This window comes from Sander vitreus, chromosome 6, assembly GCF_031162955.1.
Source record: "Sander vitreus isolate 19-12246 chromosome 6, sanVit1, whole genome shotgun sequence".
Taxonomy (NCBI): domain Eukaryota; kingdom Metazoa; phylum Chordata; class Actinopteri; order Perciformes; family Percidae; genus Sander; species Sander vitreus.
Genome location: NC_135860.1, coordinates 4,021,979 through 4,045,209, shown reverse-complemented (window position 1 = coordinate 4,045,209; position 23,231 = coordinate 4,021,979). Strand labels below are relative to the sequence as shown.

General features: G+C 42.3%; 1 protein-coding gene across 6 annotated transcripts in view; it reads right to left on the bottom strand.

Moving 5' to 3' along the window:
- Positions 1 to 23,231, bottom strand: part of sema6cb (semaphorin 6Cb) — a 159,696-nt gene that overhangs the window by 87,391 nt on the left and 49,074 nt on the right. For 5 of the 6 annotated variants that reach the window (XM_078252130.1, XM_078252134.1, XM_078252135.1 and 2 more), the window contains one exon: positions 6,444 to 6,634. The gene's annotated coding sequence lies outside the window, so the exon portion shown is untranslated. Of the gene's footprint in view, positions 1 to 6,443; positions 6,635 to 20,062; positions 20,166 to 23,231 lie in introns of those variants that run through there. The other variant, XM_078252131.1, reaches the window with a different exon arrangement.

Sequence of the window (23,231 nt, the reverse complement as noted above, 5' to 3'; positions counted from 1 at the left end):
TTTCCTCGCTTCTGTCTCAGTGATTTGGTATTGCAGATGTCTTCTCTCTGTGCTTAAGCCCTTTGGCCATATGCTGTTCCCGCCTGGACCATGACACAAAGGGCTTTTAAATCAGTCTTCTCAATGACGGAGCACATTCTGTCATTAAAAACACTGGAGGCTTGCATGAGCCTCTCCCTTCCAAGTCTTTTGACTAGCTCGGCCTCAGATTGCTACATCTATTGCTGCCTTGTAAAATGCATTCTGATACTGTCCACAGCACAAGTCTTCTCTCTGTTTGGGTAAAGGGAGTGCATTTCTGTGTAAGACTGTCCCGTACTGTTGCGCTGAAATTGTTTCTGAATAAATCCTATTGGAGACAAACAAAACTAGTAAATAGTAATTGAACCTGTAGCCTGCAATTATGTTCAGGCATGTGGTTTAGACTACAGTAGAAAAAGGGCTAATGTGATGTTACAAATAACCTTTAACAACGGTTTTTATAATCTTATCTAAAGCTAATTTGTGGCAAAAAGAATATCCGTGTCCACCTCCGTTTTGGCCTCTTTCAGTTTGGCAAGCACGTGCAGCGAGCTGTGCAAACAGCCAAAAGCTAAAAAATAAAGATCCTGTTCCATCTCAAGCAGCAATTTTGGATCTCAGCCCAGTGTCCAAACAGATCAATTTTAATGTGCACAGGAGTTATCTGAAGGGTAAAACTGACAGAACTTTAATGAGCAAATATATGAGGTTTATTATAATTGAATGAATTTGGGTTTTGGCCCTCAAAGTAAACATTATTCAATAGCATAGAACATTACCATAAATTAAGCCTAATTTGAGACCCACTCTAAAATAAGATTCACTATTTTGTGACCTTTACGTGTTGTTTAAGACAAAAATGTATTAAAAGATTGGCCCTTTGCTCATTTAAATTGTAATTATAAACAGCCTGGAGTCGGCTTTGGAGGGCTTCCTGACTTTCACCTCAACTTGAAGCGATTCCACCCTCATTATCCACGTTTACTAAATGTTTCAAACCGGAGCACAGGGATGCCACTGTTTAGGGATGGGAGGATTGAGGTTAAAGTAAAGCACCCATCAACAGCAACTGAATCTTATTCCTGACACAGATGTTTAGGCTGAGTGCTGTGCTGTAGGGGCTGCAGCCGTGTTTGCTGACATTGTAGAAGCAGTTATTCTCTTTTGGAGGGATTTCTTACCCATTACAGGGAGATGATTTATTTAAACTCAGCTGCAGATTTGTTTTTGCACTCCATGTTCTGGGAGCTTCTCTGTTTCCCTATGAATGTGGCAAATATAAACACTAGTACTGGTTATGGGGAGCGAGGCCTGCAGATTGTTTTGTGCTGACAGTGAAAGAGCTGTTATCACAAAGCGAGGGCCGTTTTTCTCCTCGCAGCTTGCTGTCTGTGTTCGAGCGTGGACACGCAATCACATTTGTGTGTGTTCTTGTAACAAACTGGCTCCTGTCCAGCAGCTCTGATGTCTGATGTCTAATAGCGTGTGGACAACTCATAAAACATTGCATGCTGTGGGAGTTTTCTCTCTTTTTTTTTTGCTACGCTGGCGTGTTCAACTAGGCCCAAGAAGTTGCATCACTCCAGCTTTCCCACGTGAGGATAATTAGCCGCTGATGAACATGAAAGTCAGCAGAAAGTTTCTTTGAAATCCAAATAGAAGCATGAAAGGCACGTTTCAGAGGAAAATTCGATATGGTTCTTTCTGTAATTATGAAGCTCATCAGATCACTGTTAAATACCAGCAAAATGGGGATCAATATAAAAAAAAATTCTTTTCACAGCTTGAGAAGGAAATGCTGAAAAGGGTTCATACCATTTGAGAATTTTGATTGTGCGTTTTCTCAGGTTTTCTTCATGTATCTTTTATGATTTCTCTGAGGTGCTAAGGGAGCATCACAACTCCCACACAGATGACTCTGCAGATCCCCACCAGGAAGGCAGGGAATACATCACATCTGCTGATCGATATCCCCTGCTTAGGGCTCGCAGGTTCACTGAATATTAAGCAACCGTGGGAAAGTTATCCTGTCACGTTCCAGGTGAGGAGAGCTAAATCCAGCAATTATCCCATCGTCCCGCCCACAGAACAAACGCAGGTTTTTAATGAAAAGAGAATAGGATCCATTAATATACCCCTTTAATTTAACAACCTGTATTTTTATGATTAACTCCGACTAGGCAGATTGGTGCTCTCTGTTCTTACTCTATAAAAGAGTTGGTGATGTTCACTTACGAGTGCTATTTGTTAAGCTACAAACAGAAGCTATCATGGCTCAGTATTCACAAACACAGCAATTACATTAAGACTGATGTGGCAACTTGAAACCCGTTGGTTGCATTTTTAATACACCAACATCTGTGTTGCTTTACTGAGGCTGCCAACAGACATTAAGACATGCTACCAAATGTCTTGGCAAAACTTTGCAAGCTTGACCACTTTGTATGTCAGATATTCAACAACAGGAGGGGTTTTATACTAGTAATACAAGCCAGATAGACTCAAATATGAGACTCTTAAGTAGTGATAGACCGATTTTATTGGCCGGCCGATATATCGGGTCAATATTTACGTTTTTACGCCGATACGCGGCTGCTGCTTTCGCCGATAGTTTTTTCCCGGCATTATTTACAGACAGGCGTCCACAGGCAGCTCTGTGTTGCTGGAGACGCTGCAGTTCACGTGCAGACCATGCACTGCCATTCCCCCACTAGCAGAGTCTTGGCAGTCTTAAATTACAAATCAAGCACTTTATTTCAATGGCTACTTTTCAGGTTTATTGTTTTCTTAAATTGTTTAAATGTGTTGACAAAGGACATTTTGTGATGACCTGATTATATCTGTCTTATAATATGTCAGCAAGCAATGCATCATCAAGGCTGTGTTGTAGATGTTGATGAAAGCCTTTTACCCTTGCACAGTTAACATATGATGCACATTGCACACATAATGTGGGTGATATGAATGTAAGATGATTGCAGAAGTGACACTGATCTGTGTTTTTGTTTATTATTTTTAAAGAAATGGCAGAGCAGATTCCGAAAACAAATCCAGTGTGGCAGGGTTTACATTTTCACGATGTAAATTGAGGGAGCAAAAGCAGTATCGGCTCCAAACATTGGCTCAAGAAAATCGGCAGCCCGTATCGGTCATCGGCTAAAGCTGATGAAAAAAAATCAGTATTGGCACTAAAAAATACATATCGGTCGATCCCTACTCTTCAGTTTAAACGGTGTTACTGTTAGCATTGTGAAATGAAGCACAGTGTCTTCATTGAACTGCAGTCGGACCAGATTTAACTGGGAGATGGTGAAGGGGGCATGAGGGTGTTTTCCAATTTACATATCCATACATCTTTATAGCAATATCGACAATTTTCATTTATCTAGATTTGATCTTATTCATTCACATTAGATCTTATCTCGTTGACAACAGATTTAAAATCCAGGTCTTGAGGGGATGCCTTGCTTATTCGCCAGGTCAACAATTCAATGTAATGCAGTTCAGTGAAGTTTTTCCCACTTAATCATACCATTTCATACACTTTATTAAATGTGAGAAAACTGAAACTTATTACCATGACATCCATTGAGGTCCAATTATCACCGTATTGCTGAGCTGGTGTTGCTGTTGAGCTAAGCTTGTAAACTGTTTTGTGTTCCCGCATTAGGACAAATCTCAGCAAGCTCACATTTATCAACCTGCCCAGTGAATCTTTCTGGCAAAGGCTCAAGAGATCCAACATTAGCGAGTGAAGCACTTTCTGTTTGTTGCCCTTTTAGAAAGTTTGTCAACTCCTGTGAGCCAAGCTACTGTTTCCTGTTACAGCCCCACATGATTTAAGCAAAGATGGATGTATCTTTTTAATCCCTGCTCAACCCAGCTGTAAAGAAAACCCAATTGGGGAACATTTTCCCCTCCCTGGGAAACAGCCTAATGAGCGATGCCAGTCCTGTCAGACAAACTACGATCTTACCAGAAGTCATGTTGCAATGAAAAACACCCATGGGGATTTTAGTCAAGCTGTAGCAAAGTCTCATGGGTAAACATTGGCAAGACAACAGCTCTGTGAATTGAACAGCCTGCTTACGGTACATGCGCAGCCTGCTGACATGTACAGTACATCAGTGATGGTATGCGTCTCTATAGTAGGCTGTGTGTCACGGCTCCCAGAGTCCCACCAGCCTACCATTAGTCTGAGCTCTGTCTCTCTGTCAAAATCCCTCAGCATCCCTTGGCCCCTCCAAGCAGAGAGCCTGTGACAGTTAGCAAGCGCCTCCGCTGCACACATCATTGATACTAATGGGGACGGAAGGCTGGTGTAGGGTGGTATGTGTGTCAGAGTTTGCTGCGGTGTGTGTATCTGTGTGTGCATATGGGGTAACCAAAATCAAGATTACACAAGTGGAGCATGTGTGGTTGCTCTGCGGCACGGAGATCAATTCCTGTCGCTGCAGCAAATGGCATGACAACCAGTCTCCTCCCCATCACCATCTGCCTCCTCTGTGCCAATTTGTAACAGCACATCCAAGTGTGGCCTTGCCCTCATTTAACATTGAGCGGGAGCACAACTCCGGGAGGACCAGGAGGAAGGAAAGAAGGAGAGAATAAGGGTACTGACAAAGACCGCAGCCCTCGGGGCCAACAGTGAGAGGGGTCAATTGGAGTTTATCGGAGGGCAAAGACAAGAAATATACACAGGGGGCGTCCTGGTGACCCAGCTGGCTCAGATACAAACTACATACCTGTAACACCCTGGATTTAAATCTAGACCGGGACCTTTGTCACGTCTCCTCTCTCTGCCAAATCTTTCCTGTGTGAGCTTTTAATGCAAAAGGCTGAAATATCAAAAGTATTAATAATAAAAAAAATGAAAATAATAAAACAAACACACAGCTGCATTCTCAGTGTAGCCCTGACTTGGAGAAATGTTTCCTTAATTTGGTAGCTGAAAACACAGGTGCCAAAACTAGGTCCGTGCCAACAGGTGGTGGGGTGTAGAACAGTGTTAATGTGTTGTTAAAAAAAAAAAAAAAAAAACACTTCATAAAACTTACAAAAAAATTACTTGTAAGTGGCTATCAATCACATCATGCAGTTATGAGAGTTTAATTCAGTACATTGGCTTGTAAATGTGTGCAAATGAAGACAGAGGGCAGGGTTTACCAAGAGCTTCCTGATGTTTTCGTTTGGTATGCAAATATCTTTTTTGTTTTTTTTCATGTTAAGAATGTGGGCCATGAACAAATGTTCATACATCCAAAACATGCAGCAAACTTATGGTTCAAAATTCAGTACAATTTCACTTATGGTGGGAAGAACACAGTGCTAGTATTGTCAAGTGAGTGGGTGACAAGCTATGAAAGCAATGCCACTCAGTCTCTGTCTGCCTCCGTCTCTCCCTCTCTCACATTTTTGGCACGATAATACCTCTATTCAACTCGGCGGTCTGATCATGTTTCACGCCTGTGCACCCGCATTGACTGCTGTTCTGTCCCATTTCACCCCCTTTGATACGTCTTTGTGTCATCAGTAATGACAGGCAGAAAATGGCTGTCCGCATCGGGGCCCTCGTGCCACCGTGATGCCAGCGATTCAGTTCAACACCTCGTTCTAATATCCTCAACCTTCTAACCAAACCGTCACGTATTGTTTCCCTGCTGTCAGCAGAGAGCGATGCTAAAGTGGTGGGACTCTATTCACTTTGACTGACGCACAATACTCTACAATGGCCCTGTGTCGCACATATGCACGGCCGGCCAAAAAAAGAGATCACAGTACAATAGTGCCGCTTTGAAAGAGATAGCCCCGACGTGAACATTCGCACTGTCAAATCGCTGCAAATAAGAGCTCATGGGGACAATGCTAGCCCCAGAAAAACTATGCGTTTGTGTTGCAGAAAGTATGTCTACGTATCTATTTGTCTACTTGGGTGTGTGAGGCAGCGCTGTGACTGAAAGCTCTCGAGAGTCTTTGTGCCACTTCGGAAAAACACTTGAAAATCATGACCTGCACTGGCTTATACAATCAGGTATGGGTGTAATAACGAAGGGCCATTAACAGACAGTGGCAGACAGTTCTCTCTCCGTTACTGTGGGCCAATCTGAGCCTCACAGGATGTAAACTTGGTTTTACAGCACATAAATATGTCATTATTTCCTGCATTCATCTTAACAACCCACAGTATTGTGCGTTTTTCTTTTTTTATTGGGAAATATATACAGTCTGGGACATTGCTGGAGTTGCATGGTCTCTATCAGACGAACACTGGTAGTATTCTGAGATACTGTATTGATCCTTGATTGAGAAGGCTAGTGTTTTTGCTTTCCCCAAAACCACAATAAGGTCAAAGCTCAAAATAGCTAAAATTGGTGCAATGCAAAAACACCAAACAAAAAAACAGGAAATATAATTGAACTTACAGAGAGGTTTTGTCACGTCCAACGATCCACTAGTCTTTAGCCCCTCGCACTTCTCTCAGGAAGTGACCTCAGCAGGGCGGGGTCTTTGAAAGCGGGGTTTTGAAGATGGGGCGGTTAGTGGGGCGTCAGGGGTTGAAACCCCCTTTTGAGGTTCTACCTCTAGGAAAGTCTTCAGGTCTTCAACAAACTTCCTGTGAGAGCAAACACAAGAAGAAAAAAACCATGAGAATGGACAACAACACGAGAAACAGCTGCACTGCAAACACACTGCTGAAAAACCTCAGGGGGTTTGTCTCTTTTGCTTAAAACGGGGACGCTGACCCTCAGAGCCCCCATGGAGAGGGGCTCCATCTCCTCTTAGTGTAATCTTCTCAGTAACTCTGCTGTCATAACATCACAGCTAACACAAGCAGAGAGGCCATAAATAGAGCCAGATGTTACAGGCCCAAACATGGCGACGATAGGAAAAGGGCCAAGGAGTTTTGTGCTTCTGGAAGACTACAAGATTTGCTTAAATGGGTTTTTCCTTGGCGAATACAGGTATATTCAGACAGACAGCATGAGAAAAATGTGTTTTTGGAACATTATGGCATGTAGCTATGAACCTGAGAATGAGCCTAATAGGTCTCCTTTAAGTGAACTTATGCTAAAACATATACAAATATATAAAAGTGTGCGTCCAAGTCTATATTCTTAAAGCAAATACAGTAATGAGTTGATTATTCAGTTCTGTCCAAACCTCCACCCACACTCTTTGTTAGAGACCAAATGCAAAATCTGTTTTAATAATTGACAATATGGAGGTAATATTGTGTGAGTACCAGGACTCGTGTACCTTAGGAAGCAATGCTCAAAAAAGAAAGCATATGAAAAGCTTCATAGCCAGGTATCAGTGTGCAGGCAAACCTACAACTTCATTTACAGTTATCTTGGGTGACCCCAGCATCATCCATGTTTTGTTTTTTTTCCAGGTGACTTCTCATCATTCATCATGTTTGCTGGTATCCTTTTTCCCCCACCAAAAAATATTTCTATTCCGAACTTTCATTAGCCTGAAGCTCGTTTCTGCTCTCAGGAGACTCATTCATGCAGCACAGCTGGGGTTTACACTCATTAGCTCACCTCGCTGTATACCGTCATCATTTACCCAGCCTCCCCACAGAAAAAAAACACAATCAACACTGAAGACAATTCATGAATGATGAACTTCCTGCAAATCGATTCTTGCAAGTTCTGCAACCCCCAAACACGCACAAAGGTGGTCTCTGATGACCAGTGGTGACTAATGGCCAGTGGCCCATGGATGTTCTGTAACTAAGCTTACCTCCTACACAGATTTCTTCACCCACACACATACACCTATGGGGGGGTATGTTACCGTAGAGTGATTCCATATATCCTCAGCCATGGATAAAGCATGCCCAGCTCCCTGACTCACCCGCACAGCGCGCAGCAGATGAGCTGCATTGCTTTCTCAATCCCTCCTGAATGAGGCAGCTGACTGCAGCTGCCGTGAGCTCAACACCACCGCTGACTTCCATCGCAGCTTCATAAAGCCACTGAAGGCCTGTAAATACTTAACAATCCCAGTCTTCTGCAAATTAAGCAGAGCGGTGTGACAGCCCTGGCATGCTTGCTGATGGTGACTTAACCTGTGTGGTGTAAAGACGGCAGTGCTATAGTCAGAATGCGTGGCTGGTTAGTGGAAAGGTTATGACCGCCGTACCAAATGACACCAGGTCTTAGTCATGGGGAGTGGCCTGGTGTAGTGATGAGAGTGATCTGAAATTGTATTTAAAAGATGACTAAACCCCATTACACGCAACTTCTGACCACTTACTTCCACCTTCCCACACATCAGTCACATTGTGGACAGGCCGCAGCTGCTTCTCTTGTCAAACATCATCACCATCAATAGGGCTGGGTGATAAGAATGTGATACTGATTTTGACCTTAATAGGAATGTTTTTTTTTTTTTCCAAAGGAGACAGCTACAGATGGGTGAAAAATGTAAGCAAAATACAAGTGTGTCTTAGGCATTTTTTCCCCCCTCCGTCTTCCCTGGCATCGTTTCAAGAATATTTGTGTCCAAACGGATCCATCCAACGTTTTCGAATTTTTTCACCCTGGGACCAGGTTTCAAAAAAGTGCGTCTTCAGGCAGTGCGTTTACAGGATTCGTTTGGACGATCAGCCAAAATGATGCAAAACGTGTGTTTACACCAAAAAGCATTTCCGTGTGGATGGCCCCCAAGTAGTCAAGAAGAGCTTTAAATGTGCTGTGCCTTAGATTCTACAGTCTCTGAACTCTGCTGGAGGGATGATGATTCCTTTCATGCTGATCAAGCCAATCAATGACCTCTTGTGCCTTATATGGAAACATCTGAATTTGTAGTACTCTACTCATTTATTTAGGTTTTCCTTAAGTTGCCATCTGTCTGTACATGTGGGGCTGCAACAAAGGAATTTTTTTTTTCTTCCATATTGATTACCTGAAGATTATTTTCGATTAATCCATACAGTTTGGTCTGTAAAAATGTCAGAAAATTATAATAAATTAGTTTCCCAAAGCCCCAGGTGACATATTTGAAATGCTTGTTTTATCCAACCAACAGCCCAAAATGAAGCGATTCAGTTACAGATCAATCAATCAATCGTCAAATAGTTGATGATTAATGTGTACAAAATTAGGGAGGCAAGATTATGAAATTCTTGGCCGAAAATAATTTGGCCAATAGTCGATACCGATGTTTGCTGTTGTTTCTCCTTTTGTGACAGGGAAACAAAGGAATCTTTATTATAAAAAACAACTAAACTGTTTCAAAAAAAATCTGTTCATTACACCATCTTTGAATATGCACTAATTCAACAATTTATTAAACAACCTGTATGAAACAACCTATAATATATCCTTTTCTCACATGAAAAATAACTGCTTCAAAAGCCCTTTTAGCCTGCTATACAACTGTTACCTAGCTACTCAATGACAATAATAGTTCTGTACTCAGGCTACATAACAACAAAATAACATTTTGTTAAACATAAATTAAATGCAAAAGTAAAAGCCATTGCAAAGCAATGCATATTAATATATTATCCTTGGAATGTAATTGGGCCAATACCAATGTTCTGCCGATAAATTAGTGCATCCATATAGAAAACTAGTGGTGTTGGGGACCATAGTTGATCCGTGGTCCGTACGGACTGGTACGGATCAACACTCACGGTTCGGAATGCATGTGAACCGCCGATCAATTGCAAAGTTTAACCATAATAATAGTGTGAAATAAATGTTTACTGTCGCTGTTACTTAAAGTAGGCTGATAAATCTCTATAATAATAATAATAAAAATAATAAATTTTATTTGGCAGACGCCTTTCTATATACAATACACTAATACACAAGGACATCTTACATGTTTAAAAGGGCTTAAAAGAAGGAAATAGATTAAAATACATTTAGCTTCATAGTAATACATTTTACATAGACGAAGTGCTAAAAACGTCAGAAAAGCAGTAAAAAAGTGTGTCGGGAGGGTTTCTATGGCGATGAAGTACTATGAAGATTTAAAGATTAAAAGCTTCATTTCAGGTATGGAGGTTGCCGTGAAAAGATACAGGCAACACAATTTTCTGTTCACATGAACAGTGTGAACAATCCGGTGCTAATATGGCACCAGTGCCCGGTATCTACCGGACGGAACAGCAACACTGATTTCGGTGCCTCATTTCGCTGCTCTCTGATGCTCCGAAACAGACGTTAGAGGCAACAAATGCATCGCTGCATGTCACATTAGTTAACACTAACGTTACACTTGGTTACAGCAGGTAACGTTGATGTTAGCTAGTAGCTGGATTAAACACGGTTAAAATGCTGACAGCTAAACGGGTGTAAAAGTGTGACTGTATTGTAGAGGATTCCAACAGCGGGACAAACAACAGTCTGCCGCTAAAGCTATGAGCTAAAAGACACAAACTAGCTAGCACTTGGTCACTGCTGTTGTCGGAAAAACAACACAGACGTGAATAAAGGTTGGGTTTTCTTAAAACTGGTGAAATGCCCTTTTCTCATATTGTTTTGTTGCTTGAAATCATCAATCACAGAATTCCACAGAAAGTTGATTGGTTAAATTGTTGCCCAGCCCTGCATGAGCACCAAAGTCATAACAGCATGTCCTCAAAAACAACATGGATAACCCACGTGATTAACAGCCGCTGGCACAAAGGTTATATAAATTAGAGTTAGCACATTCAGTTAAAGAGGACACAGGATGGCCCTGTGTGTGGAAGGTAACAGTTAACCATGAGGCAGACGAGGTTTTGTTGTTTTGTTCAGCTGTTTTTTTCCCCCAAGCCTGCACAGAGTAGGTTCCAAAATCGATTGTAGCGAATGAGATCAGCTGGTGGGATTGTTATCAGGCACTGTAACTTCAGCTGCTGAGGCTATTATATTTGGTGCTCATATAACGCATGGGAGATGAAGGATAATGTTGCCGTGATTGTTTCATTGCCACACTGCCATTATTGTGCCCCAGTGTTAGTGGCGTCCTATAATTTCTAATCTAATTTTCTAGAAATAGTCCCCCAGAGAGGCCCCCTTACCCCGCCATAATTGTTTTGAGGTGAGCCCCATTAACCAAATGAGCTTTTCGGAGCACATTCTTATTAATGCCACTCGTACGATCCCTCATCTCCTTCAAACATGAGCTTCCCTGCAGACCGCATGCACCACCAAGGCAGCATCACACTTTTAGGATATTCAACCTCCCCCAAGCAAATTTGGCAAAATCCTTCCCTTACCAAAATAAGCCTAAAGCCCCCTAAACAGATTCATCCCACACAGACTGACACAACACATTTCCCATCTCCACTCCCACTACTCTGGATATTTCCCTATAGGCCTTGCAGTGCTCACTGGGTTGTGGTAGTGATCAATGGCCCCTGGCCACGGGCATCAGGGGGGCCCTGGGCTCCAGGAATGGAGGTATTAATAATGCAAGGTCCAGGCCTGTCATATCCCCCATTAGCACAGTGGAGCCGGGAGGCCTAACGGATGATTGATTACTAATTAGATTAATTGCAGTCTTTTAGAAAAGGAGGAGAATGTAATAGACTGGGGGCCTGACAAGTGTAAGGGGAGAGGAGCCTGGCCGGCTGAAAAATATCCACCAAAAAAAAAGGACTTTTCAGATTAGGAATCACTCATCTCCTCTCCTCTGAGATGTACAACTCAGGAAAGAATAGCCCCGTGCAATAAACAAGAATTCAATCAAAGTGCAACCCACTGACTATTACTCTAAAAATGTCTAGTAAATTGCTCAATTCTCTGCAGGCCTATCTCTACAATGCACCTGCGTACAAAAGAAAACAACTCAGCTGCACTGACCACACTGCTAACTGAAGAAGACAATGTTGTTATTTGCCGTTTTCATTTGAGACAATGTCCCCCTCCCATTCGCACATTTGTGTCTTGTTAGCTATCACTATCTGGAAAACATGACATGACAAGGCCCACTACTCTCCAGTTTTCATGTAATGTGTGTAATGATAGTGTTGCTGAACACAGCCATTTGCTAAAGGGTGCAGAGGTGTGGGGAGATTGAGTTCCACTTAATCTCCCAGTTGTCCTTTGGAGATAAAACTAATAAAAACACACATCAAAGCTGTGGCATACATATTTGAGTCTGAGGGGCAAACTCAATGTGAAGCTGCTGAAAGAATCGGCAAATATTTTTTTTTGTTCAATCTCAAATGTCTAAGACACTAATTATTGTTGTAACTCAGTTTGGACTAAAATGAGTGTGTCCGGATTCCAGACTGATACTTGCCTGTAATTAAAAATCAATTACTGGCCACTTAGTGTCATTGTATAACCTCCGACATGATAAATGTGATGCAGTTTTGTTTGAGGACATTTATTGCAGAATTGATTAGGACTTAACTGGCAGTCTGTGGGAAGTTGTTCTACTTAATTTCAATTATCCTTGGTTTGAATAACCGTAAACAGTAAAAGTGTCTCTTGGTCAAAACGTTCTTTTGGAACATTTCCATCCTCATATCAAAATGAAACACCAAATACTTTATTAACTCCGGCATTAGGCTTAGACATCACATTCATTCAAGCCCTGTATCAACATCACCGCTGCAATTATTTTTTCTAAATCATGTCTTCATTCCCAACAAGTGGAGAGGCAGGCACGCGTGTATTAGTTTCTGAGTACCAGACTAATTGGCACATTGGTATGGCCACACTCATTACATACACCCACACTCAACTTAAATAGCCTCACACTTCTGGGGTGATAATGCCTTCCAAATATGGAGCTGCATTATTTGTCTCAGCCTGCCTCTACATCGTCAGACCATTGCGAGTCGTATCCTGCGCTGTTGACTCTGGCCAACCTCGGGGGAAAACCAGTCTCAGCGTGCATTGGTACGTTTAGAACAATAACTGTGCCGTTTTCCACTTCTGGAAACAAATGATTTCTGAGAAGCCTGTCAGAGACACAAAATTGGCCCAAATGCAAAAAATACAAAGAAACTCGTCCACATCCATCTCACAGCTCTTGCATAATGTCGTCATCAGAAATGGGAGGTGGAGCGCCAATGATGGGCTTCGCCAACATACAGTGGCGCCTGCTTTTTGAACCACTCATCTAGTGTCCTGAGTCGTAAGGAGACTGGTCTTTATCAGTATCTTGGACAGTGAGATGAGTCTTTACGCTTTTTCTTTGTCACAAATGAGTTCTTGAGGGGCTGTCAGGATGAAGTGCCTCCCAACTCCCCTGTTGGGAGGCAGTTCTGAGTCAGTCCCTCATATCTGACAAAGCTGCTCGCTGCTTCACTCTACCGCTTTAGCAGCAAATGTCTAAAGATGGAGCTTGGTTGGACTGCCAACACTGGACTCTGTTGGCACATCATCCCAAAGGGCAATAAAGCCAACACAGCCAGCATTCAGAAACTGCCAAGAGTTGCCGTTGGCCTTTAGATGCCTTAAGGACTGCGATAAGAAACTAAAATCCTGAAAATCCCAAGACAAACAAACAAAACCCAGTTCTTATGATACTTTTGAAATAAAGCAGGTTTGATCAACTAAATATATCATCCACCTCAGTTTTCAGTGAGTTAATACTTTGGATTTGGCAACAGGTTCCCAAATCTGACATCATTAATTTAAGTAAAGACTTATACCCAATTGAAGGTAATGCCAGATAATCACAATCAGACTCACACATGCACCCTGTGACCCAGTACTTGCTGGACTTTGTTTGTGGTCGATACTGTAAGGTTTGGCTTGTTGTAATATATGAACTTCCTGAACGCTGTTGTCACTGCAAGACATGTACCAACCACAAATAAAGACCATAATCAGTCCATGCTGAATTTACAATAAAGACTAAATGCAAGATCCCGTTATACTTATGACTGTTTGTTGACCGAGATCGTCTCTCTGCCTTTAGTTCTGTCTGTCTTGGTCTGTACCTGCTTTCTTTCCTTTCTCCTTCCCTAAGCCCAAGGCTGCCTCCTGCCTCCTCCTCTCACTGCAGTGACTAGATGCTGTGCTAATTGAAAGCGACCCTGACTCGTCCTTTTTGCAAACCGCTCTGGCTGATGCCCCATTGTTTTTCCCTCCGCCGGCGGTTGACAACTGGCCTTTCGGCTGCGGCGCTCTGCGGCGTGAACCCTGGCCTCGCTGTGCTGGCCTCTCGCCTCTCTGCCAACACGAGGCCAGGTCCAAAGCCACACAGAGTGGAAGGAAATTGCAGACATGCACCTTTTCTTCCAGAGGTATGGTTTTGAACTGAAGGAGAAATTGTTCTGGTGAGATCTGTCCTAGAATATATGGAGGCAGTCCTGAAGAGGTTAAAAAAATAAAAAAAAAGCGTACTTGTGGTTTTGTTGCTTCATGCAAGTCTAACTGATGCATAATATTGTTTACACAATAAAAGAGAGATCCAAAATTTGAAATTCAATGAAGACGCAAACAATTCCAAGCCATCTCCCCTTGAACATGCTCTGCAAACTCTGAAGGACAAAAGCACAAACGCTAACCTCATAGATGAGCTACAGCTGCAGAGCAGACAACATGATTAGATTCTCCTCATACTTAATTCCTTTATCCAAAAGCAGTGATATTCCACTAAAACAAAACGCTTGTACCTGCAGTGTTTCAATAGAGGTGGGCTGCTCTTATCACCCTCACTGAATAGGACTGGGGCCCATAATGTAATAGCCTAGCAGCGCGCTCATAGATCACCTGCAGAGGCTGCATGCCACAAGCACTGACAATCCCAATCTTCCAACCTGTGTCTTTATTAAAGAGCACATTATACTGAAAGGCGCCTTTTTCCCCCCAAACTCACTCTGCTATAAACATCCCAACTCATATATTTATGCAAACACAGGGATACAAATACCTTCCTCTGCAGGAACACATACATTTCTCTGGGCTTTTATATACAGAATATTTGTGTGTGTGAGAGTAAGACATAGACTGCCATTCTTCTTACATCTTGTCACCCACCCTCTTCACAATTACAGCAATTGTCTCCCTCCTACTGTGACGCAATTTCAATGATCAATTTGGATGTATGAATGTCTTTTAATATTTGATTTGCCTTAGTGAGTCTCTTAGACGTTATTGGCCAAACAGAATACAATGTGTTGTATCTGTGTATGCGTTTCATTGGCATGTTGTTTTCCTTCTCTCCGTCTTCCCAGTAAATTTGACAGCTAAATTGGAAAATGTCAAGTGAACTTCATGTGAGCGGACAAAGAAATAGCAATGAAGCGAAATGTGGCATCGGTATAGGCCCTATATGTTGACAGAGAGGAAACATTTAGCCCTTCAATTTGTTGACATCAAGACTTCTTTGTATGCTAAACACAGAAGCAGAGCGCTCAATCAGTTTCACACGTGGTCAGTTTCATTGGACCTTACGGGGCTCTTGAAGATCTCTTCCCTAATTAACATTGTGTGAAGTCAAAACTTTGTAATAAACCTTTTCACCATGCTGTTCCCAATGGTGAACTCAAGAAGGGCCCCTCCACTGTCCCAAAAATAACCGTGTACAGCCCTTTGAGCAAGGCACTGAAAGAGCAAATGGTCCTGGAGAAGCTGTCCTGCCCGTAGTAAAAGACTAGTCTTATGTGTGTTTGCACACTCAGCAAACCTTACATAGAGCATTAAAGTTAACTCAAAAGTCTGCATTTTTCAGACAATACTTGGAAAGGCACCATAAATAAAAACAGTTATGCCTTGTGTGTGCTTTTGTCCCTGCCTTTGAAACCTACATACTTTACACTGCTACTGAATTCATTTCTTGGTTGCAGTGCTGTCTGGGATGTTGTTACTGTTCCATGAATGGTCGTTTGTTAAAATGTAAAGAACTCTGATGCACGACTTTTAAAGAATTACAACACAAAAAATGTGCATGAAAAAGAAATGGAGATATAAAATAAAATATGCACCTGTGCTGTATAGGACCATTTACAAAGACTTTCAACAAATGGCAGCAACATGTCATACTTTCTCTGTGGGTCTTAAAGTTACAAGGTCAACCTTTACACATTTTGCTTCGATTAAATTTAACTAACGGTTTATGTAATCGCAGTGTTATTGTATTGTTCAACTCGGCATGAACATCAAGTTCTGCGAGACTTCATGTGCCCTTGGAGAAAATACTGGGACATTCTTTGGAGCCTTCTTTAAAAAGAATCCAACATGTCCGATCTGCGCCTGCTCTCTGAGCTATAGGACTTATTTGTGCCAACTAAAAATTCTGCCACAGGCAGGCTGCCACAGTGCTCCCAACCAAATTCATGCAAATCGTGAACAACACTAAATCCCTTTCTCCCACTCAGTTCCCTCGGTAAACACCGGCAACAGAAAACATCGTGCAAAGGAAGATTCGCTGCAGAGAGACGGAAATGTAAACAGCTCGCACACTCTCAGGAAATAAGTCGTCGCACTCTAGAATAAAACTTTAAGGATGGGGATTGAACAAAAGGCGCGAGTCAGGGCTGTTCGTTGGAGGTTTTTCTTCCCTAGACTCCTGTGGCTGTAATCTGACCAGTGGCTGCAGTCCAAGGCAATCTCTGAGGACCGTCCTCATCCACAGAGCTGCTGATGTAGATCTCTTTGGCTCGCACCCTCGCTGAGGCTGAAAAGTGTCCAATTCTGAAGTTTGTCCTAGTCAGATCCTACTTGTTTTCTAATCAGTGTGAACTGCAAAAACCTACATGACATTACATTTTTATATAGGATCATGTGAAAAAAGGGTACCGAAATGGATCTTGAGCGACGAAACTTGCACATTACAAAACATTTCACTACTCAAGTTTGAATACAACAAAGTGGACTACAACATACACCAATTAGCAGAGACTGCTGCCATGGCACAACCAGTGTTCGATGGAAAACAACGAGTTGCAACAACAAAAAGAAAGCAAGATAGTCAGCTTGGTTGTTTTCTGGGGCTGACGCCGTAGCTCAGTCAAAACTAAAAAGGAAATCCAGCAACAGTAAAGTTCAACAACTACAACCTTTTATTGTATTGGAACAGTTTAAATTCATAACTTTGTTAAACTGTGGTCATTATTTCTTGTAAAGTGGATGTGTAGTTTTGTGATGCTCACTTTAAAATGTTTCTCTTTGTTTTCATTTCTCTCTGGAAAAAGAGAACCCAGTATGACTGCCTGATTAAATAGTTATTTAAAAGTTTAACTCTTCCCATTCAGAAGGTCTTCGATTGGATAGCTGGTGCATTACGCACCAAAGGGGTCTCTGTAATAAAATGTAGTGAGCTTTAGGCTACTAGTCTAGGACCTTCGCTTATCCTTTGCTTTCAGAGGTGTTTAGGGATGTACATGTTCCTCAAACCTTAAGCAGAAAGGCAACTGTTGATACATGCTGTAATATTAAAATGCGCTTTATACAAAACAGACGTGGCATTTGTTATTGTGGCTCTGCCGGTTTACGCCTTCTTTACGTCAATGAAAGATGCTAACTGCAGCAGATTTGGTTTGGATTCTTTAGTACAGCTGATGGGATCACTGTCCCAGACAAAATCAGATACCAGCAGTAATCTGGTATCTTGACCGCACGACCTACAGCAACACATCCTCCTCCTCTACCTGAACTGCCTCAGTCTCACCTGTCCCCGCGTCACACATCCTGTCAAAAACCGGTCAGCAGAGGGAGAGTGAGAAAGCCAGCCGCCCTCTGCACACATTTTGTATCTTGACAATACAGATCTAACACAGTCCCGCAGCAGTTGAGGCTGAGCCACCGTTTGTTATCTCGTCTGATATGGAACATGCGACATGCAGACGCACCGCAAAAGGAGAGCAAGGCAGACAGGTAATCCTGGATTACAGCGCCGACATGTAATTTCCACGGACGTGTTATTCCTGCTCAATCGTCGTTTGTGTGAAACGTAGGGTGCGACCCCATCTGTCTGCTCCAAACTCTCCTCTGGCACCCATCAATGGCGCGCCGTGGACCAGCATAGACGACGAGATAATGAGCTCCCGTTGCCTTGTCAACGCTATCTCTTTCCCTCCCTCCCCCCCGACGGCCACACTCTTAAGCTCCCGTTTGTCCGTTTCCCGATGTGCAGAGCTCTTCAGTAAACAAGGCATCAAGGTGGTAGATGGGATTTCATGTTGTCTTAAAATCCTTCCAACAGGCTGCCACAGATAGACAATCCTGCCACAGGTTGATTGCCGACTGCTGGTGGGTGGGGCGGTTTAACTGCTTATGTGAAACACTAATTATTTCAAAGTTAATGAAGGTAGTCAAAGTTCACATACGATCTAAATGCAAGAGGCTGGTAGTAAGTGCAGTGACATATAATGTCCTTTATGTCTGAAGCACCAGACAGATGCACTTGTCCTGCACTTGGTCTAAGTGACTCACTGACACCATTTAATGCCAGAAACGCTTCAAACTAAGTGGGGCTTCACTCTTATGGAATGTTTTGAGTGCATATTCTCAAACATTGCCACAAAATAAGCCTTTAGGTGGGCCGCGTCATCTTTTTGGAAACACTCATGTTAACGGTCATGTTAAAAAGGCTTTAAAAACAGAGTCGTGGACATTGTTAAGGACAGAAATGGCCAAATAGAAGTGTTGTGTTTTAATTAGGGGTGCATGATATATCGACTCAGTATCGTTATCGCAATATCACATTGCGCAATATTATATCAAAAGTGTCGCGATAAGTATGCAATATTTAGTTTATTTTGTGGAGCGCTGCGTCCCGTCCGTTGGCTGTGTGGCTTAGCTGGGTTTGATTTAGAGCCCGCTTGAAACGCTGTAATGATCATCATTTCATTGGCCAGTTACCGTGCCACGTGCACATGTTAGTGCACGTCAGCGCACGGGGCCACTACGTGACAAACCCTATGGAGCGTACCACGTGTGTGCATGTTTGGACAGAGTGACAGTGTAAGTGAAGAAATAGATAGAGACAACAAAACGGAACGAATCAGAGAAGAGAAAGAAAAGTTGTGTCCTGGTCTCTTTATTTATATATTTTATACTGTCCAACCAGTAAAACATGTCTTGTTCTGTAGACATGGTGGTTATTTAATTTATTCATGCTGGACCAGCCCAATATGACCATCAGTTGAAATAAACCTCGTGTTTTATTTGTTATGAATCTATTTTGATTTGTTTTCCCATAATTTTTGTAATTGTACATATGTTTAAAAATATCAAAATTAATATCGATATCGCAATATTCATAATCGATATCGCAATATCACATTTTGGCAATATCGTGCAACCCTAGTTTTAATACACTGGGTTTATTTTGTCCTAGTTTTCTGTTAAAAATATGGTTCAAAGTTTTTTCCTCATCTCTCTCCCCCCCCCCCTCCTTTCCTCAATGCTCTTCCTTTAGAGCCTGAATGTGCTGCCATCTTGACCAGGACTCTCACAAAAAAGGATCTTTCCATCTCAAAAGACCATCCTGGTTGAATAAAGGTCAACTAGAATACATAAAAGTAAAAGAATCTACTCCAATACGAGTTCACCGTCACGGCTAGTTAAACAGGCAGCCCCTGCCATCTGTATGCATGACGTTATCGGTAATGACCTCAGTGTAACTGTTTGAAGTTATTTTTTATTTTTTGTTAAACCCTGTAGTACTACACGTTTGAAAGGGAGGGGGAGGGGTTTTCAGTTGGTTGCAATCTGCAAACTCACCACTTAATGACACTTAATCCCCCACACTGCTCCTTTAATTAACTACTGGACATTTAGTGCCCGTTTGCTCATTTGTGGGCAACACGTATCACTCTTTGTTTACTTTAATTCGGTTTCTTTTGTTTCCATTTATCTTCTTGAGGGGCACAGTGGAAGGAAGAATCGTCTGGATCTATAAGTCAGAGGTGGTGGTTTGAGACCATTATTTAAAAAGAAAAATGTTACCTAGAGGTTACTCACAATTACATGTTGCTCTGCGTTCATGGTAGTTTTCACATTGTAATAGAGAGCGTTTTACAATCATAATAAGAGATAAAAGCCTGCGACTTCAGGAAATGCCAAAAGTTCAAACTGAGCTACTAAGTGTTCTACAACAGAGAAGACGGTAATGATAAATAATTACTTACTCAATGCCCCATTTTCACAAGTTTTATTCCAAACGTTTATCTGCGTGATGCAGTTTTCTCTCTGGTTTTAGGTTAAAGAGACTCACTCCATCACTCGTCAACAAAAGTGGCTGGTAGAGTGGGGCCGCATTCCACACCCTCTCTCTCTGTGTGCATCAGGACACTTCCTGTAGGGTGACATTCTCTCCCCTAACCTGCTAGTCCTTGTGGTGGTGTGTAACATTGGTGGTGTGTAACATTAGAGACACACACACACGCACCCCTCGTAGATTTAACAGTCAGGTTTCTTCCTCAATATTTATTTTGCATCAACCCAGATTAATTTTTTCGCCTTTTTTGTTTTTTGAAGACAAGTTTCAAAATCTGACATGATTTCATAGACATCCCTGTACACATCCCTCAGTGTATTCGGTGTTATTTTACAGTAACTGTAGAAGAAGAGTTGTGGCACAGCGTTTAGACAAGCTAATGTTTCTCTCCCCCTCTGCCCTCCCTTCCTACTGACTCTTTATTTCTGTTTGAACAAAAAGAAACAATATTTCCTTCACAAAAGCAGCTGCTAAAACAAAGACACAAATAGAAAAACAAAGTGCTTGCTGAACACATCTTTTCTGTGAAGCTCAGTCAAAAAGCAGAACAAGCCGACATCTCCCTTGGTTTTGTAAGAGAAGCTCAAAAAAACACACTTTGCATAGCCCATGTAGTGAAAATCAGATTCAAAAAATCTAAATGATTCCAAATTGGCACGTGTCCAGCAAGAGAAGGCGAGCTGTTCCAAAGGAGAGCAATTAAGATATAAAGAGGAGAAAATGTTCAATATCAGACTGCAACAACGTTGGGCTTCGCAGTCGCTTTAATTCAGCACATGAGCCGTAATCCAAAATCTGCTTTACTTTGTCCAGATTCCACTCTGAATCATGACATCCGTGTTGACAAACTGTATACACTGGCCAGTAAATACATAATGCCAGTCAGAGCACTTATTTTCAACTCCAACAGAGTCCTTTGCCAATTGCATGAGTCATAACAGTAAAAAAAGACAGCCGACCCCTTCATGTTTCTTTGGAGGGTCTGTTCAATAATGACTGGGGCTCGGCCCTATGTCAACATGCTGGCTGCGAAGGCCAGAAGGGACAGAGAGGTGGTGCTGACACCCACCGCCGTGTCGTGGCGTGGCGTGGCAAAGGCCTGCGCTTTGGAAGGGGGACTCATGAAAATCAGTGGGGCTTGGCCCGGCTTCACTGCAGCCACGGCCTGCTAATGGCTTTCCAAGTTTGGGGCTGCCATTTGTCAGCTTGACTGATGTCGGTGCCATGAGGATCATTCTCTTTCCATCGTCCATCTCTCCACCATCAGAGGAAAAGTACAGGCGCGTTGGCCAGTGCAGGCGAGGATGTGCTCCCGGAGTCAAACTCCACAAAAAAATAAATAAACACTTTAAACTTGCAGGTAGGGCAGGAAGTGTACAGAGTACAGTGAGGGTGAGGGAATACATTTACTGCAGGATTTAAGTGAAAAATAAAAAGGAAAAACTCATTTTGTACATAATAGATGAGCATGAGACACGGCCAAAAAAAACACAGAAAGCAATACTCCTATTCCTGGAATGTTTTCAATGGTCTATGAAAAACCCGGACTCTCCTCTCTCACTACGTTAAGTGATTCTTATTGAAGCCTTGCAAACATGATCCAAACAGGAAACATTAAGTCTGCGGAGAAAAGAAAGAAAGTAAGCGATTCTGCCTACGTGAGAGAGAAAACACAGTAGGTGAATGAGGTGTGGGGAGTGAATATAAAGCAGGTTTAGAGATGAAAGAAAAAAGAAAATACAGTTAGGGAGCAACAGTGTGAAGGGAACAGCTGAAAGAGGTTGCACGGCCCTAGGTTGAGTCCCGTGGTGGGTCATTTCACAGCCCTGTAGGCTGACTAACACTGACAGGTCAGCTGGAAGACTCGCTGCCAAGAGAAACCCGCAACGGAAAGAACAGGGCAAGGGCGCACACACACACACACACACACACACACACACTAATTTCCTTTTCAATCTGCCACACAATAACCGAGCTGCTGTTTATTGACCTTTACCATGATGCTTTTCGCCAGGCAATCGCTTCTTTGGCTCAAGGCACAGAAATCTAGCACGGACTGCTCGACTCAGCGCTGTAGCTCCACCAGCGTACAGCTGGCTTTCATACATTCACATCAGGATGGGCTGCGAGTGCCTGGGGACGGGAGCGCCTCCCTGACAGCCGCGATGATTGGATCATCAGAGAAGACAACTTGATGTTATAACCGTCATTAGCGCAGTAACAACTCAATTAAAAAGGGAATCACAACGCTAAAGTCCTGTGTACACACGGGTGCCTGAGAGTCGGATGCCTACACAGTCTGTATTCACAACATAATATTTGGTAACACTTTACTTGAAGGTACCGACATAAGAGTGACATGACACTGTCATGACACAGTCATGACACATGAACCCTAACCCTAACTATAACTTGTCATGATAAAAACCGAATGACACTAAAAGAAACGTTATGTTTCTTGCTGTTAACTTTTATGACTTATGTTTATGACCGTCCGGTTTAGACTGAAACTGACTGCTGCTGTCTGAATTTAGAGCCAAACAAGAGTTGGCTGTGAATTCCCTGAAGTAGAGATAATGCCCATAAGCAAAAAAAAAGTATTCCAATGAAGCAAAGTGGCCCTTCTTGACATAACGTAGGCTGCTTCACTGATACACTTTTATTCATGAAGCTATTACTGCTTTGTTGCCCCATTATTTCCATCAAATTAAAGATACAAGCTTTGTTCCCAGGATATTAGCTGCATCTATTCCCGGAACCCATGCAGAATTAGAAGGAAAAGCTTTTACTGTAGGTTTGCTGCCCCTTTAGATTGGGATTAGATTCATTTGATCATTTTGAATTGCAGGTCACAAACAACACTATTATGCTGCTATTGTATTTCATCCTTGGTTCCCTCTTTTTGGTCAACGATACGTTTGTTCAACCAACAGTCCCAAATCCAAAAATATTTAACTTACAATTATTTAAAAAAGATGAACAGCAAATCCTCAAATTTGAGAAGCTGGAGTCAGCAAATGTTTGGCAATTTTGCTCGAAGAATGACTTGACAGATTGATTAATCTGATTAATCACCAACA